Source organism: Physeter macrocephalus, chromosome 2, assembly GCF_002837175.3.
Source record: "Physeter macrocephalus isolate SW-GA chromosome 2, ASM283717v5, whole genome shotgun sequence".
Classification (NCBI taxonomy): Eukaryota; Metazoa; Chordata; class Mammalia; order Artiodactyla; family Physeteridae; genus Physeter; species Physeter macrocephalus.
Genome location: NC_041215.1, coordinates 60,201,240 through 60,217,491, shown reverse-complemented (window position 1 = coordinate 60,217,491; position 16,252 = coordinate 60,201,240).

Sequence of the window (16,252 nt, the reverse complement as noted above, 5' to 3'; positions counted from 1 at the left end):
AGGTAGTTATTGATATGTACGTTCCTATTACCATTTTCTTAATTGTTTTATGTTTGTTTTAGTAGGTCCTTTTCTTCTCTTGTTTCCCACTTAGAGAAGTTCCTTTAGCATTTGTTGTAGAGCTGGTTTGGTGATGCTGAATTCTCTTAGCTTTTGCTTGTCTGTAAAGCTTTTGATTTCTCTGTTGAATCGGAATGAGATCCTTGCCAGGTATAGTAATCTTGGTTGTAGGTTCTTCCCTTTCATCACTTTAAGTATATCGTGCCACTCCCTTCTGGCTTGTAGAGTTTCTGCTGAGAAATCAGCTGTTAACCTTATGGAAGTTCCCTCATATGTTATTTTTCGTTTTTCCCTTGCTGCTTTCAATAATTTTTCTTTGCCTTTGATTTTTGCCAATTTGATTACTATGTGTCTTTGTGTGTTTCTCCTTGGGTTTAACCTGTACGCAACTCTCTGTGCTTCCTGGACTTGGTTGGCTATTTCCTTTCCCATGTTAGGTAAGTTTTCGACTATAATCTCTTCAAATGTTTTCTCGGGTCCTTTCTCTCTCTCTTCTCCTTCTGGGACCCCTATAATGAGAATGTTGTTGCGTTTAATGCTGTCCCAGAGGTCCCTTCATTTCTTTTCATTCTTTTTTCTTTATTCTTTTCTGCAGCAGTGAATTCCACCATTCTGTCTTCCAGGTCACTTATCCGTTCTTCTGCCTCAGTTATTCTGCTATTGATTCCTTCTACTGTAGTTTTCATTTCACTTATTGTATTGTTCATTTCTGTTTGTTTGTTCTATTGCTGTCTGCCATCTGGTGGATGAGGCTATCTAAGAGGCTTGTTCAAGTTTCCTGATGGGAGGGACTGGTGGTGGGTAGAGCTGGCTGTTGCTCTGGTGGGCAGAGCTCAGTAAAACTTTAATCTGCTTGACTGTTAATGGGTGGGGCTGGGTTCCATCCCTGTTGGTTGTTTGGTTTGAGGAGACCAAAACTAGAGTCTACCTGGGCTCTTTGGTGGGGCTAATGGCAGACTCTGGGAGGGCTCACACCAAGGAGTAATTCCCAGAACTTCTGCTGTCAGTGTCCTTGTCACTTGGTGAGCCACAGCTGCCCCCCGCCTCTGCAGGAGACCCTCCAACACTAGCAAGTAGGTCTGGTTCAGTCTCCTATGCGGGTCACTGCTCCTTCCCCTGGGTCCTGATGCACACACCACTTTATGTGTGCCCTCCAAGAGTAGAGTCTCTGTTTCCCCCAGTCCTGCCGAAGTCCCGCAATCAAATCCCGCTAGCCTTCAAAGCCTGATTCTTTAGGAATTCCTCCTTCCGTTGCCAGACCCTCAGGTTGGGAAGCCTGACATGGGGCTCAGAACCTTCACTCCAGTGGGTGGACTTCTGTGGTATAATTGTTCTCCAGTTTGTGAGTCACCCAACCAGCAGTTATGGGATTTGATTTTATTGTGATAGCGTCCCTCCAACTGTCTCACTGAGGCTTCTCCTTTGTCTTTGCATGCAGGGTATCTTTTTTGGTGAGTTCCAGTGTCTTCCTGTCAATGATTGTTCAGCAGTTAGCTGTGATTCCGGTGTTCTCAAAAGATGAAGTGAGAGCATGTCCTTCTACTCCGCCATCTTGAACCAATCTCCTCCCAGAATTTTATATATAAAAATACATCTGATGGGTGGGTATTCAGATTGCAAGAAGGACAATGGGTTTTCTACATAGGAATAAGGGGTCGAAGCCTGTGTGAAGATTGAGAAACAAAGCTTAAGGATTGGAAGGGAATCATGTTTCACAATTCCATGGAAAGCTGAGACCAGGATACACTTTAGTCAATCTGACTTCAGGGAGGGACCCCCGGGGAATGGCAGGTGTGTGTGTGTGTGTGTGTGTGCGCGCACGCACATGCTCTTGCTTTTGTTTGTATATGGCACTGTGCAGCTTGGCTGAAGGACACTCCTTAACTGACCACATCACAGTGGGAGGGAGCATTATCCCTCACTTTGAAAGGGCCTGCAGGGCTGTCCTCAGCAGTTAGCTGGTGCTGATCATGTTCCCATGTAATTATCACTGAGGCTATTGTTTTGTAGGTCAACCTCAAAGGATACCTAAATTCCTGGTCTCCCAATGAGCACTGAGGGTGACTTGGAATGATTTACAGCCATGGATTCTCATAAATAACTGAAAATGGAAACCTTAAGAAAATACTGGAATTTAGGAAGTCAACCAGAGGATGGGGGAAACAAGATTTCAAAGGACTAATATAAATATGATCTTATTGGTATTAAGCTGATGAAACCTGGGACATACTAATTATGATTACCTTATAGGGTGGTGGTATGTAATATTAACTACCCTGCATAGAACTTTGACACTTCAACTTTCCTACAGCTCATACCTTATGATGCCCCATGAGAGCTAACGGAATGTTAGGCACAGACCAGCAAACAAAGATCTAAATTCACCAGCATTCCGAGCTCTTTGTAACATTTCAAGTGTGAGGAAGCTAAGATTGACAGGTGATGTAAACTAGCAGAAGTAGTACTTCCCTCTCTGTTCCCTGAACTAGGGAGGGGGGAAATTGCTGGAAGGAAAATGTTAGAAGCAGCTATGAGCAGGCATTCTAACTTACCTCCTTCCCCAGCTTCATAAGTAGTGTTGGAATAGAGGGGAGCATGAAATAATTTCCCATGTAATTTGGGGGGTTTCAATGTAGTTTTGACATCTTCGATGGCGGTTTTTGTGCACACACAAAAAATTATCCAGAGGCTTCTTCTTTTTTTAAATTACTTGTGTCATTGATATTTCAAATTAAATCCTAGCTCTCTGTTATACTTTGAAGTCCACATTTAAAATTTTATAATTTTATTTATTTATATGTTTATTAATGTAGCAAATTTTAACACTGCTTTTTAAAAATATACTTTTTTTTTATTTTTGGCTGCATTGGGTCTTCATTGCTGCACGCGGGCTTTTCTCTAGTTGCAGTGAGAGGGGGCTACTCTTCATTTTGGTGCATGGGCTTCTCATTGCGGTGGCTTCTCTTGTTGCGGAGCACGCATTCTAGGCACACGGGCTTAAGCAGTTGTGGCTCGTGGGCTCTAGAGTGCAGGCTCAGTAGTTGTGGCACACAGGCTTAGTTGCTCCTCGGCATATGGGAATCTTCCTGGACCAGGGCTCGAACCTGTGTCCTGTGCATTGGCAGGAGGATTGTTAACCACTGTGCCACCAGGGAAGTCCTTAACATTGCTTTTAAGGGACATTTTACAACTTGGTTAATTAAATTCTCTTAAGCACTTTAAACTACATTTACAAATTTAATATATTCAAATTTCTCTTTAAGTACTTTGTCTAACAAGAAAAACTTCCCAAGTACCAAAGCATATCTTGCAAATCTAATGAATGAAACATAGCATAGTAATTATAACAAATAAAAAGTCTCTTAGGCTTCCTTGGTGGCACAGTGGTTAAGAATCTGCCTACCAATGCACGGGACACAGGTTCGAGCCCTGGTCTGGGAAGATCCCACATGCCGTGGAGCAACTAAGTCTGTGCGCCACAACTATTGAGCCTGTGCTCTAGAGCCGGCGCTCCACAACAAGGGAGTTCACCGCAATGAGAAGCCAGTGCACCACAGCAAAGAGCAGCCCCCGCTCGCCTCAACTAGAGAAAAGCCCAGGTGCAGCAACAGAGACCCAGTGCAGCCAAAAATAAATAAATTTAAAAAAAAAACAGTCTCTTAAATATTCCAACATTGTTTTCACACTTGTTCAAACACTCTTATACTTTCAACCTAAAACTTTAAGTCTAAATCAATAATACAATTACATATTTAAACTGGAAGCATAAGGCTGATTTTAGGTGCTCTAATATTCTAAATTATCTTAAAGATTAAAATCAATTAAAACAATAAATGTACAGTAACTACTCCCAAATCTTACACAAAATATTAATATTATAATTTTTAGTTTTACTTCCATTTCTATTTTTAGTTCTCAAATGTGGTCCTAGTACTAGAAGCATCAGCATCACCTAGGAACTTGTTAGAAATCCAAATTCTCAGCCCCCGCCCCAGGCCTTCTGAATCTGAAACTCAGTCATGAGGCCCAACAATTTGTGTTTTAATAAGACCTACAGGTGATTCTGATGCACGCTAAAGTCTGACAACTGCTATATTTAAACCGAAAGTTCCTCAAGGGTAAGGCATTCACCATAAAAATAATTAAACTATCCTAAGCATTTGGAGTTACCTTCTCAGGTAAATTTGGGGTTTAATTTTTAGCTGATGGAAGTTGCATTTTAACAAGAGATTTTTTTTTTTTTTTGGCCAGACAGGAAATTTGGAGCATTAGGTATCTTGGGTGATTTTTCTAATGACAATGGGTTACACACAGGGACCTCATGTAAACTAGGCCATTATCCTTAAACATAGTTATTGCATAGCCCCCATCTGTTGTACTCAAATCACACATTAATTAGTTATCAAATCTGATTTAAGTTTGCAGCTCCTATCCAAGCATCTGTGCCACTTGACTAGATTCAAGTAATCTTTTTCTTGCTTTGTCCTCATCTGGATTCGTTTCATGTATTAATAATTTCTTCACTGGTAGGACTACAATTCCTATAGGTATTTAAGTGATACCCGCTTTGTTTTTTAAGTGATATCCACTTTGCTTCTGTCTAAAGTTTTTGTGTCTCTGGACTCAGCATTAAAATCATGCTAGTAACAGAAGGTTTCAAGAGGAAGGAGGTGGCTTGTGTGTTGCTTTCATCTGAAATTTTGTAAAGCAGGGCTCTGTAGAGGTACCCTGAACGAAAACTAAGGAAGGGGAAGTGGAGCTGGTGTCATGTCATCCAAAGGCATTATTTATAATAAAAAAAATAATGTGGATGCGGGAACTCCCTGGTGGTCCAGTGGTTAGGACTCAGCGCTTCCACTGCTGGGGCCTGGGAAAGATTCCTGGTTGGGGAACTAAGATCCTGCAAGCCGTGCAGTGTGGCCAAAAAAAAAATGTAAATTGTACCCATCAGAGTTGTGCAACAAAGCAACCCTGTGTCTGAGCAGGAGTGGGCATGAGACCCCAAATTTCCCCTGGCTCCTACTGCATCCCCAGTAGGTGTCAGAATTGTCTAAGAGAATATTCACAGGCCTGCCAGGAAAAGGGTCACCAGGACAGGTGACCATGTTACAGAGGTTGAGGGCTAGACTATGCATGGTGTTGTTAGGAAGAGAATGTGGCTCATCTTAGAAGGAATTCCAATCCAGGGAACTGATATCTGGTTGTCATTCCTGCGAGGGGTGGTGTGGCATGTGCTGAATGACACCTGTAGAGAAGAGCTGACAAGAGGAGATACATCTGGAATAAATGACCAGCATATGACCAAACTAGAACAATACAACAATAAAATAAGAAGAACAATAAAACAAGATAAAATAAGCAAAAACCATGAAGAAGTGAAGAAGTGAAGAAAGGAAGGATGAAGGGAAGGAAACACACAAACACATGCACACCCTCAGATGTGGAGGTCATGCAGTGTGTCAAGCACACATAAAGGAAAATATTCCAAACCTGGATACAACTTAGTAAAAGTTGTGAACTTCAAGGGGAAAGAAAAACAAATTCCTAAAAGTTTTTAGAGAGAAGCAATAGATTATTTACAAAAATGAGAGTCAGAGTGGTTTTAGTCTCCTACACAGCTTGGGATACTAGGAGACAACATAGGGCAAAGTTTCAAAGTTCTGAATGGAAATGCTGTCAAACCTAGAATTTGATATTCACATAAATAGTATTCAAAAATGAGGGTACAGCAGAGACCTTTTCAAACATGCAGCGAATTTTAGAAAAATTTGTTTTGCAAGACAAAGTCAATTAATTGATCAATCAATCAAACTCGTTAGAGAAAAAGGGAAAGAGGAAGACATAGAAGACAAAAAGCAGTGATGATAAAACAAAACCTGTAAAACTTGTAGTTAAATTCAACACCTAGGTTAAATAATATTTGGTGGGATGGTAATTCTTTTAAGAAAGGATTTCTGAAAGTGTACAGACATAGTGTAAAACCTTTAATAATACAATTGACCCTTGAATAACACAGGTCTTAACAGCATGGGTCCACTTATAGGTGGATTTTTTCCAATAAACAGACAGCCCTCCATATCCTTGGATTCTGCATCTGTGGATACAGAGGGCTGACTATGGCACTTGAGCATTTGTGGATTTTTTGTATCTGCGGCAGGTCCTGGAACCAAACCCATTCGGATACTGAGGGACAGTTGTAATCTCAATTAAAATTCTAAATAGTTTGAATAAAACATGGGTAAGAGATTGATTACATAGTTTTAGCACTAAGATATTTTAAATTCTAGCGTTTGATTAAAAAATTTAAATGTATGTATATTTAAATGGAAGGGTAATACATTCAAAGATTAATACAGTAAATTCTTTCATTCATTCAATAAACATTAGTTGAATACTTGTCCCATGCCAGGCACTGGGCTCAGTAGAGGGAATACAACAGGAATATATGGACTTTCCCACAGAAGCCTAGGATACATTTCAGTGAATTAGGGACCTGTCATGGGGGCTCAGGGTGCTGCAGGAGCACATAGGAGTGGTACCTGACCCAGACTTGGTGAGAGGTGGGAGGGACAACTCATTCCTTTAGGAAATGAAGGCTAATATGAGATCATAAAAAGTTATCCAGCAAAAGAAAGAAATGTATGCCTGAGGGTGTGACAATGAAAAAGTTCTTGGTGATTTTAAAGAACTGGAACACTTTCAGGTTGGCTGGAATATAGAGTTTAGTGGGATGAAGATGCATGTGATGATGCTGGAAAGGCAAGCGAGCCGGATCATGCCAGTCTTTCAATAACAGCCATTGAAACATTCTTAAGCGCAGAAGAAAGTGGCTTGATCGATTTGCGTATCAGTGAATTAACTTCTGGTTAAACATGATAGAAATACATTCTTTTAAATCTCCAAAAGCAATAAAATTTTGCTGTAAAGAATTTATTTAATGTAACTTGAGTTTATAATTTTGGGTGCAGTTCTTAGCCCTGTCACTTACTAGCTGTGTGATCTCAAATATATTACTTAACTTCTTTGAGCCTCAATTTTTGTCCTATAAAAGAAAATACTGATATCTTCCCTGTAGGGCTTTTGTGAAATCAAGAGCTGCAAATGAGAATTTAATATGAAAGCATTAAGCACAGTGCCGGCTGTATGCTGGATCTTTTGTTCCAAGTAGCATAAGTTCAACCTTAACTAGGTGAAGTCAAAGGGAGGGAATTGTGAGAGTGCCTTGGCGAGTCTCCCAGAAGCCAAGGGTGAGAATGAGCTCACCCTTTTTGAAAACTAAAGCCTTGAAAACTAAAGATCTGGCACATGTCATCTTCAGCTGGCTTTCTTCTCATCCCCTAGGGTCTGACATCTTATTGTACCCACCAAAAGCTTGGGGTTGATGTTTCTTCTGTTCAAGGTAACAGTTTGACTTGTAATTTCTTAATTTCATTTCCAAGTTTCTTGGATGGGATTCTTCTTTGCTCATCTTGGTCTTGTGTGTGTTCTCTACCCAGATGACCATGTCAGTGAGTGTGTTCATGTACTAATGTGGGGGTGGGGATGGGGCTACCTCCCAGAAGAGGAGTAATTCTTTAAAAGGAGATATAACAGTCAGACCCTCATAAATTAGGGTAATTCAAGAAAAGTTTCTAAAAAAGTGACTCCAGTTGACCCTTGAAAAATGCAAGTTTGAACTAGGCAGGTCCACTTATACACAGGAGGAACCACAGATACAGAGGGCTATACACTTATTAACCCCAGCATTGTTCAGGGGTCAATTGTAAATACAAAAATGTGGGCAAGTTGTGGACCCATAAGGGATCATGCACAAACCTGGGTTAGCCACATCTGTAGACTGTAAGGATGAGAGGAGGGAAAATTTACCAGGATCCAGAAGGACAGTTATATAGCTCAGGCTGCCTTGAAAGGAGAAGTGACCTGTTTGGAGATATGGCCAGCTCAAGGCAACCTCATGGAGAGGGAACTGAGAAATATACACTTGACCCCATACCTTCCCTCCCATATCCTATCTGAGCTCTCCATTGGCCAAAATCACGTGGAAGGGCACAGGAATCTATTGATGTCATTCATACAGGTCAGCCTCCTGGGGCAGACAGCAGAGTGGAGAAGATGTCTGCCTCAGAGAGCTGTGGCACAGACACAGTAGTTAAGGGTCCATTACATTACTATATAGAATACACTTATTAAATTTTAATTGCTGTCTTCCAAAGCAAAATCCATATTATATTCAGTGTATGTGTGTATATATAAATATATATAGATATTCTATTTGGATATTGACTAATTTCATCTATTGACTGGCAGACAATAAACTACATTTTTTAGAAATAAGTGGTAAAAATGTCAGTTATAAAACTACAATGGGGCTTCCCTGGTGGCACAGTGGTTGAGAGTCCACCTGCCGATGCAGGGGACACGGGTTCATGCCCCGGGAAGATCCCACATGTCGCAGAGCGGCTGGGCCCATGAGCCATGGCCGCTGAGCCTGCGCGTCCGGAGCCTGTGCTCCGCAACGGGAGAGGCCACAACAGTGAGAGGCCCGCGTACCGCCAAAAAAAAAAACCAACAATGGTTGGCCTTTATTGAGTCCATTTGAAGTAGAACCTCATTTGTTCTAATCCCTAATACTCAAAATATCAATGGATAGACTTTAGTTGCAAACGTGTCTTTAAAGACAAGTGCATTGAGACAAATGTTTGTAGGAAAATGTAGCTTTCTGAGCAATTTCATTTGTCTTGGCTAACACAGCTTGTATATGAGTGAATGCTGAGTGTTTCAGAGTTTCAATATAGACATTTTTGAGACTCCTAATTTCTCATAACTTAGCATCTAAATATTACCTTCAATTAATTTGGATTGCTTAAAAGTATAAACTTCATTATATATTTGGGACAAATCTATACATTCTGTGACTATTCTAAAAATAATGAATTCTTAAGGGAGAATGGGAGAAAAAAGCCAGAAAGCTTTAAAGTGATTTCTCCTTTGGAGTAAGCTGTATGAGAAACCTAAAACTGCCCTTTCCTTCTTTTTAACTGATAAAAAAGCTAGGCATGTAAGTTAGGAATGCTAACAGGGTAGAAAGATTTTTTAAAATTGATCTTTACAGCTGCCACAAAAATGAAAGGTGAAGTCATGACAAGAACCACTAAATGAAATACATGCAAGTAATTCAAAAAGAAAAATCTTATCACTCTAATGGCCCTTGGTTGGATTTGTATATAAACAAATGGAATTAGACATGCAACAATACTGGAATGATATTTTAAGATTAAGAAGCAAGAGATTCAAATTTAACAATCTATTTACTCACTAGCTTTTACAGTTTAAAAAAATACTCTTTTACCTACTCTACCCTGGGGGGTCGTCCTTAACTCTAAAAATACATTCCCACCTTCAGCCTTTGAAGTTTGTAAACACTGAAAGGTTAAAATGTGGCATTTTCCTCAGACCAACTGTTGACGTTTAAGGAATCAAAGTATATTTTTAAAATGTTTCAGGCCAACCAGGTTGCAGAACCCTGGTAAGGAGAGGGCAATGTTATTCCTTGGGAACAAGGAGGGAGTCTTAAACACATAGTCAATTATAATTGCTTTACTGCCCCAGGTAGTAGGAGTTCCAGACTTTTCTGGAAAGCACTGACATTATTTAGGGTCATGTTTCTTAATATGTAAATCTGACTTTTATATAAAACTAGCTACTTACTATTTTTTTTTAAACTTTAAAAACCAGAAGACATTGGAAAGAATGTTGGCTTTTTAATATCTTCCAGATGTTCAAAAATTCGTAAATAGTCTTGCTGATTCAGATGGACCACCCAAAGCCAGTGCCAGAATTGTGTGATTCCATCATTAAAAGAATGCCAATTAGTTAAGCTGCAATATCTCACTGTACTGGGGAGGATGACTAGTTCACAGCCTTCAATAAATAGTCATTTGGGTCTGAACTGGGATTACCAAGGAGAGCAATGGGCTGATGTATTTTATGCAGCCTGACTCCTTGTATAACAGACAAAGCAATTTAATGAAAATGGTTCTTAGCTCTGGTTTCATTCAAATGAAATCCATGATTCCGGTTACTTACAGACTATTGTGTTAAACTTTAATCAGTTCCATTTAGGTCTGCATAAAAATAGGGGTACATGATCAGTTTTACCATATAAATAAAATACAATGCATTTATAAAATTAAAACTGTGAGTTTTGAAATTTCTGAACAATATATGATGTGAGAAAATGCTCACAATATGTAACTGAATTACAACATTGAGAAACAAAATAATATTTAGAGTCAGATCCTAGCTTTGCTAAAATATAGTTTAAAATTTACTATAAACTAAATTTACAAAAATAGAAACTGTTTATGTGGTGAGGATAGGAAAAACTTTCTTCTTTATCTGTATATTGTAATTTATTTTACAATGAATTCATAGAAATTATTTTTATAATCAGAAAAAAATTAGATAAATGTTTACAAAGCAAAACCAAAAAATTTCTGCAATAGCAATACATGCAGCCCATTTAAAAATGTTTAATCATTCTAGGTAATTGTTTAAAGAATATTTGCTATAGATAAACAAGCATATCAACTATTCTACTGGAATTACGGCCTGTATTAGAAAAAGTATATGAATGTTGCTTATAACTAAAGACAGCAGTACAAAAGCAGCCCCCTGGTTTTGTGGCTTGTGACTCATAACCAATCATTTTCTTATTCAACATTAATAAATACCTAAAATTACTACTGTATTAAGAATAAGAAAATATACTTGTGTACTCCTTGAAAAATGCAAAGTCCAAAGCCATGTGACGGCTTCTGTTTTGTGAGAGCAGTCCATAGCATCTTGGTGTGCTGCAGACATCCTGGAATACAGCCAACATAAGAATATTGGTCAAGGCTACAGTGAGCTGGAAGTTGGTGCATGGGCGGGCTTCAGGCCGCCAGCCACTGGGACCTTCGTCTATTAGCCTCCAGGCCCGGATATAGAGGATGCTGTTGTCCTAGGACTTTCCGCCTTCCACTCTCTCTGCCCTAGAGTTTAGGGTACCCAGAGGACAGTGGAAGTAAGGCTGGCATCAAAATATCTTGATCAAAAATGATGACAAGTTCTCCTCAGTCTCCACTGCTTTTGTTTTTTTTTTGTTTTTTTTTTTTTTTTGCAGTACGCGGCCCTCTAACTGCTGTGGCCTCTCCCGTTGCGGAGCACAGGCTCCGGACGCGCAGGCTCAGCGGCCATGGCTCACGAGCCCAGCCGCTCTGTGGCATGTGGGATCTTCCCAGACCGGGGCACGAACCCGTGTCCCCTGCATTGGCAGGCGGACTCTCAACCACTGCGCCACCAGGGAAGCCCTCCACTGCTTTTGGAGAACAGCCTCCACACAGGATATATTAACCTGGTTAAGCAGAGCCACAGTCATAGGAGTTACTTAAAGCACTTCTCCTGTTCAGCTTTGTGATTCTGACCGTGTGGCTGACAGGGTCTTGGTGCTCCGGCCTGGTGTCAGGCCTGAGCCTATAAGGTGGGAGAGCCAAGTTCGGGATATTTGACCACCAGAGATCTCCTGGCCCCACGTAATATCAATTTGCGAGTGCTCTCCCAGAGATCTCCATCCCAACGCTAAGACCCAGCTCCACCCAATGACCAGCAAACTCCAGTGCTGTATGCCCCAGGTCAAACAAATAGCAAGACAGGATCACAACCCCAGCCAATAGCAGAAAGGCTGCCTAAAATCATACTAAGTACACAGACACCCCAAAACACACCACCAGAGGCAGCCCTGCCCACCAGAAAGACAAGATCCAGCCCCACCCACCAGAACAAAGGCATGAGTTCCCTCCACCAGGAAGCCTGCACAGGCCACTGACTCAAACTCATCCACTGGGGGCAGACACCAAAAACAACAGGAACTACGAACCAACAGCCTGCAAAAGGAGACCACAAACACTGTAAGTAAACAAAATGAGAAGACAGAGAAATATGCAGCAGATGAAGGAGCAAGGTAAAAACCCACCAGACCAAACAAATGAAGAGGAAATAGGCAGTCTACCTGAAAAAGAATTCAGGATAATGATAGTAAAGATGATCCGTATCTTGGAAATAGAATGGAGAAAATACAAGAAATGTTTAAAAAGGACCTAGAAGAACTAAAGAGCAAACAAAAAATGATGAACAACACAATAAATGAAATTAAAAATTCTCTAGAAGGAATAAATAGCAGAATAACTGAGGCAGAAGAACGGATAAGTGACCTGGAAGATAAAATAGTGGAAATAACTACGACAGAGCAGAATAAAGAAAAAAGAATGAAAAGAATTTAGGACAGGGCTTCCCTGGTGACGCAGTGGTTGGGAATCTGCCTGCCAATGCAGGGGACACGGGTTCGAGCCCTAATCTGGGAAGGTCCCACATGCCATGAAGCAACTAAGCCCATGAGCCACAACTACTGAGCCTGCAGGTCTGGAGCCTATGCTCTGTAACGGGAGAGACTGCGACAGTGAGAGGCCCGCGCACCACGATGAAGAGTAGCCCCCGCTCACCGCAAATGGAGAAAGCCCTCGCAAAGAAACGAACACTGAACAGAGTCAAAAATAAATAAATAAATAAATTTATAAAAAAAAAAAAAGAAAAGAATTTAGGACAGTCTTAGAGACCTCTGGGACAACATTAAATGCACCAACATTCAAATTATAGGGGTCCCAGAAGAAGACAAAAAGAAAGGGTCTGAGAAAATATTTGAAGAGATTATAGTTGAAAACTTCCTTAATATGGTAAAGGAAATAGTCAATCAAGTCCAGGAAGTACAGAGAGTCCCATACAGAATAAATCCAAGGAGAAACATGCCAGGACACATATTAATCAAACTATCAAAAATTAAATACAAAGAAAAAAATATTAAAAGCAGGAAGGGAAAAGCAACAAATAACATACAAGGGAATGCCCATAAGGTTAACAGCTAATCTTTCAGCAGAAACTCTGCAAGCCAGAGGGGAGTGGCAGGACATATTTAAAGTGATGAAAGGGAAAAACCTACAACCAAGATTACCCTACCCAGCAAGGATCTCATTCAGATTCGATGAAGAAATTTAAAACTTTACACACAAGTAAAAGCTAAGAGAATTCAGCATCACCAAACCAGCTTTGCAGCAAATGCTAAAGGAACTTCTCTAGGGAGGAAACACAAGAGAAGGAAAAGACCTACAAGAACAACCCGAAACAATTCAGTAAATGGTAATAGGACCATACATATCGATAATTACCTTAAATGTAAATGGATTAAATGCTCCCACCAAAAGACACAGACTGGCTGAACGGATACAAAAACAAGACCCATATATATGCTGTCTACAAGAGACCCACTTCAGACCTAGGGACACATACAGACTCAAAGTGAAGGGATGGAAAAAGATATTCCTTGCAAATGGAAATCAAGAGAAAGCTGGAGTAGTACTTCTCATATCAGGCAAAATAAACTTTAAAATAAAGTCTATTACAAGAGACAAAGAAGTACACTACATAATGATCAAGGAATCGATCCAAGATGAAGATATAACAATTGTAAATATTTACACACCCAAGATAGGAGCACCTCAATACATAAGGCAAATGCTAACAGCCATAAAAGGGGAAATCGACAGTAACACAATCATAGTAGGGGACTTTAACACCCCATTTTCACCAATGGACAGATCATTCAAAATGAAAATAAATAAGGAAGGAAACACATGTTTTAAATGATACGTTAAACAAAATGGACTTAATTGATATTTATAGGACATTCCATCCAAAAACAACAGAATACACTTTCTTCTCAAGTGCTCATGGAACATTCTCCAGGATAGATCACATCTTGGGTCACAAATCAAGCCTTGGTAAATTTAAGAAAATTGAAGTCATATCAAGTATCTTTCCCAACAACAATGCTATGAGACTAGATATCAATTACAGGAAAAATCTGTAAAAAATACAAACACATGGAGGCTAAACAATACACTACTTAATAACCAAAAGATCACTCAAGAAATCAAACAAGAAATCAAAAAATACCTAGAAACTAATGACAATGAAAACACGATGACCTAAAACCTATGGGATGCAGCAAAAGCAGTTCTAAGAGGGAAGTTTATAGCAATACAATCTTACCTCAAGAAACAGGAAACATCTTGAATAAACAACCTAACCTTGCACCTAAAGCAATTAGAGAAAGAAGAACAAAAAAACCCCAAAGTTAGCAGAAGGAAAGAAATCATAAATATCAGATCAGACATAAATGAAAAAGAAATGAAGGAAACCATAGCAAAGATCAATAAAACTAAAAGCTAGTTCTTTGAGAAGGTAAACAAAATTGATAAACCATTAGCCAGACTCATCAAGAAAAAATGAGAGAAGACTCAAATCAATAGAATTAGAAATGAAAAAGGAAAAGTAACAACTGACACTGCAGAAATACAAAGGGGCATGAGAGATTAATACAAGCAACTATATGCCAATAAAATGGACAACCTGGAAGAAAAGGACAAATTCTTAGAACAGCATGACATTCTGAGACTGAACAAAGAAGAAATAGAAAATATAAACAGACCAATCACAAGCACTGAAATTGAGACTGTGAGTAAAAATCTTCCAGCAAACAAAAGCCCAGGAGCAGGAAGCTTCACAGGCGAATTCTATCAGACATTTAGAGAAGAGCTAACACCTATCCTTCTCAAACTCTTCCGAAAGATAGCAGAGGGAGGAACACTCCCAAACTCATTCTACGAGGCCACCATCACCCTGATACCAACACCAGACAAAGAAGTCACAAAGAAATAAAACTACAGGTCAATATCACTGATGAACATAGATGCAAAAATCCTCAACAGAACACCAGCAAACAGAATCCAACAACACATTAAAAGGATCATATACCATGATCAAGTTGGGTTTATCCCAGGAATGCAAGGCTTCTTCAATATACGAAATACAATCAGTGTGATACACCATATTAACAAACTTAAGGATAAAAACCATATGATAATCTCAATTGATACAGAAAAACCTTCTGCAAAATTCAACACCCATTTATGATCAAAACTCTCCAGAAAGTAGGCATAGAGGGAACCTACCTTAACATAATAAAGGCCATATATGACAAACCCACAGCCAACAGCATTCTCAATGATGAAAAACTGAAACCATTTCCTCTAAGATCAGGAAGAAGACAAGACTGCCCACTCTCACCACTATTATTCAACACAGTTTTGGAAATCCTAGCCATAGCAATCAGAGAAGAAAAAGAAATAAAAGGAATACAAATTGGAAAGGAAGAAGTAAAACCGTCACTGTTTGCAGATGACATGATACTATACACAGAGAATTCTAAAGAATGCTACCAGAAAACTACCAGAGCTAATCAATGAATTTGGTAAAGCAGCAGGATACAAAATTAATGCACAGAAATCTCTTGCATTCCTATATACTAATGATGAAAAATCTGAAAGAGAAATTAAGGAAACATTCCCATTTACCACTGCAACAAAAAGAATAAAATACCTAGGAATAAACCTACCTCAGGAGACAAAAGACCTGTATGCAGAAAACTATAAAGTGTTGATGAAAGAAACTGAAGATGAACGAAACAGATGGAGAGATATACCATTTTCTTTGTTTGGAAGAATCAACATTGAGAAAATGACTATACTACCCAAAGCAATCTACAGAGTCAATGCAATCCCTATCAAACTATCAGTGGCATTTTTCACAGAATTAGAACAAGAAATTTCACAATTTGTGTGGAAACACAAATGACCCCAAATAGCCAAAGCAATCTTGAAAAAGAAAAATGGAGTTGGAGCACTTAGGCTCCCTGACTTCAGACTATATTACAAAGCTACAGTAAACAAGACAATTTTGTACTGGCACAAAAACAGAAATATAGATCAATGGAAAAGGATAGAAAGCCCAGAGATAAACCCCATGCACATATGGTCACCTTATCTTTGATAAAGGAGGCAAAAATCTACAATGGAGAAAAGACAGCATCTTCAATGAGTGGTGCTGGGAAAACTGGACAGCTACATGTAAAAGAATGAAATTAGAACACTCCCTAACACCATACACAAAAATAAACTCAAAATGGATTAAAGACCTAAATCAAAGGCCAGACACTATCAAACTCTTAGAGGAAAACATAGGCAGAACACTCTATGACATA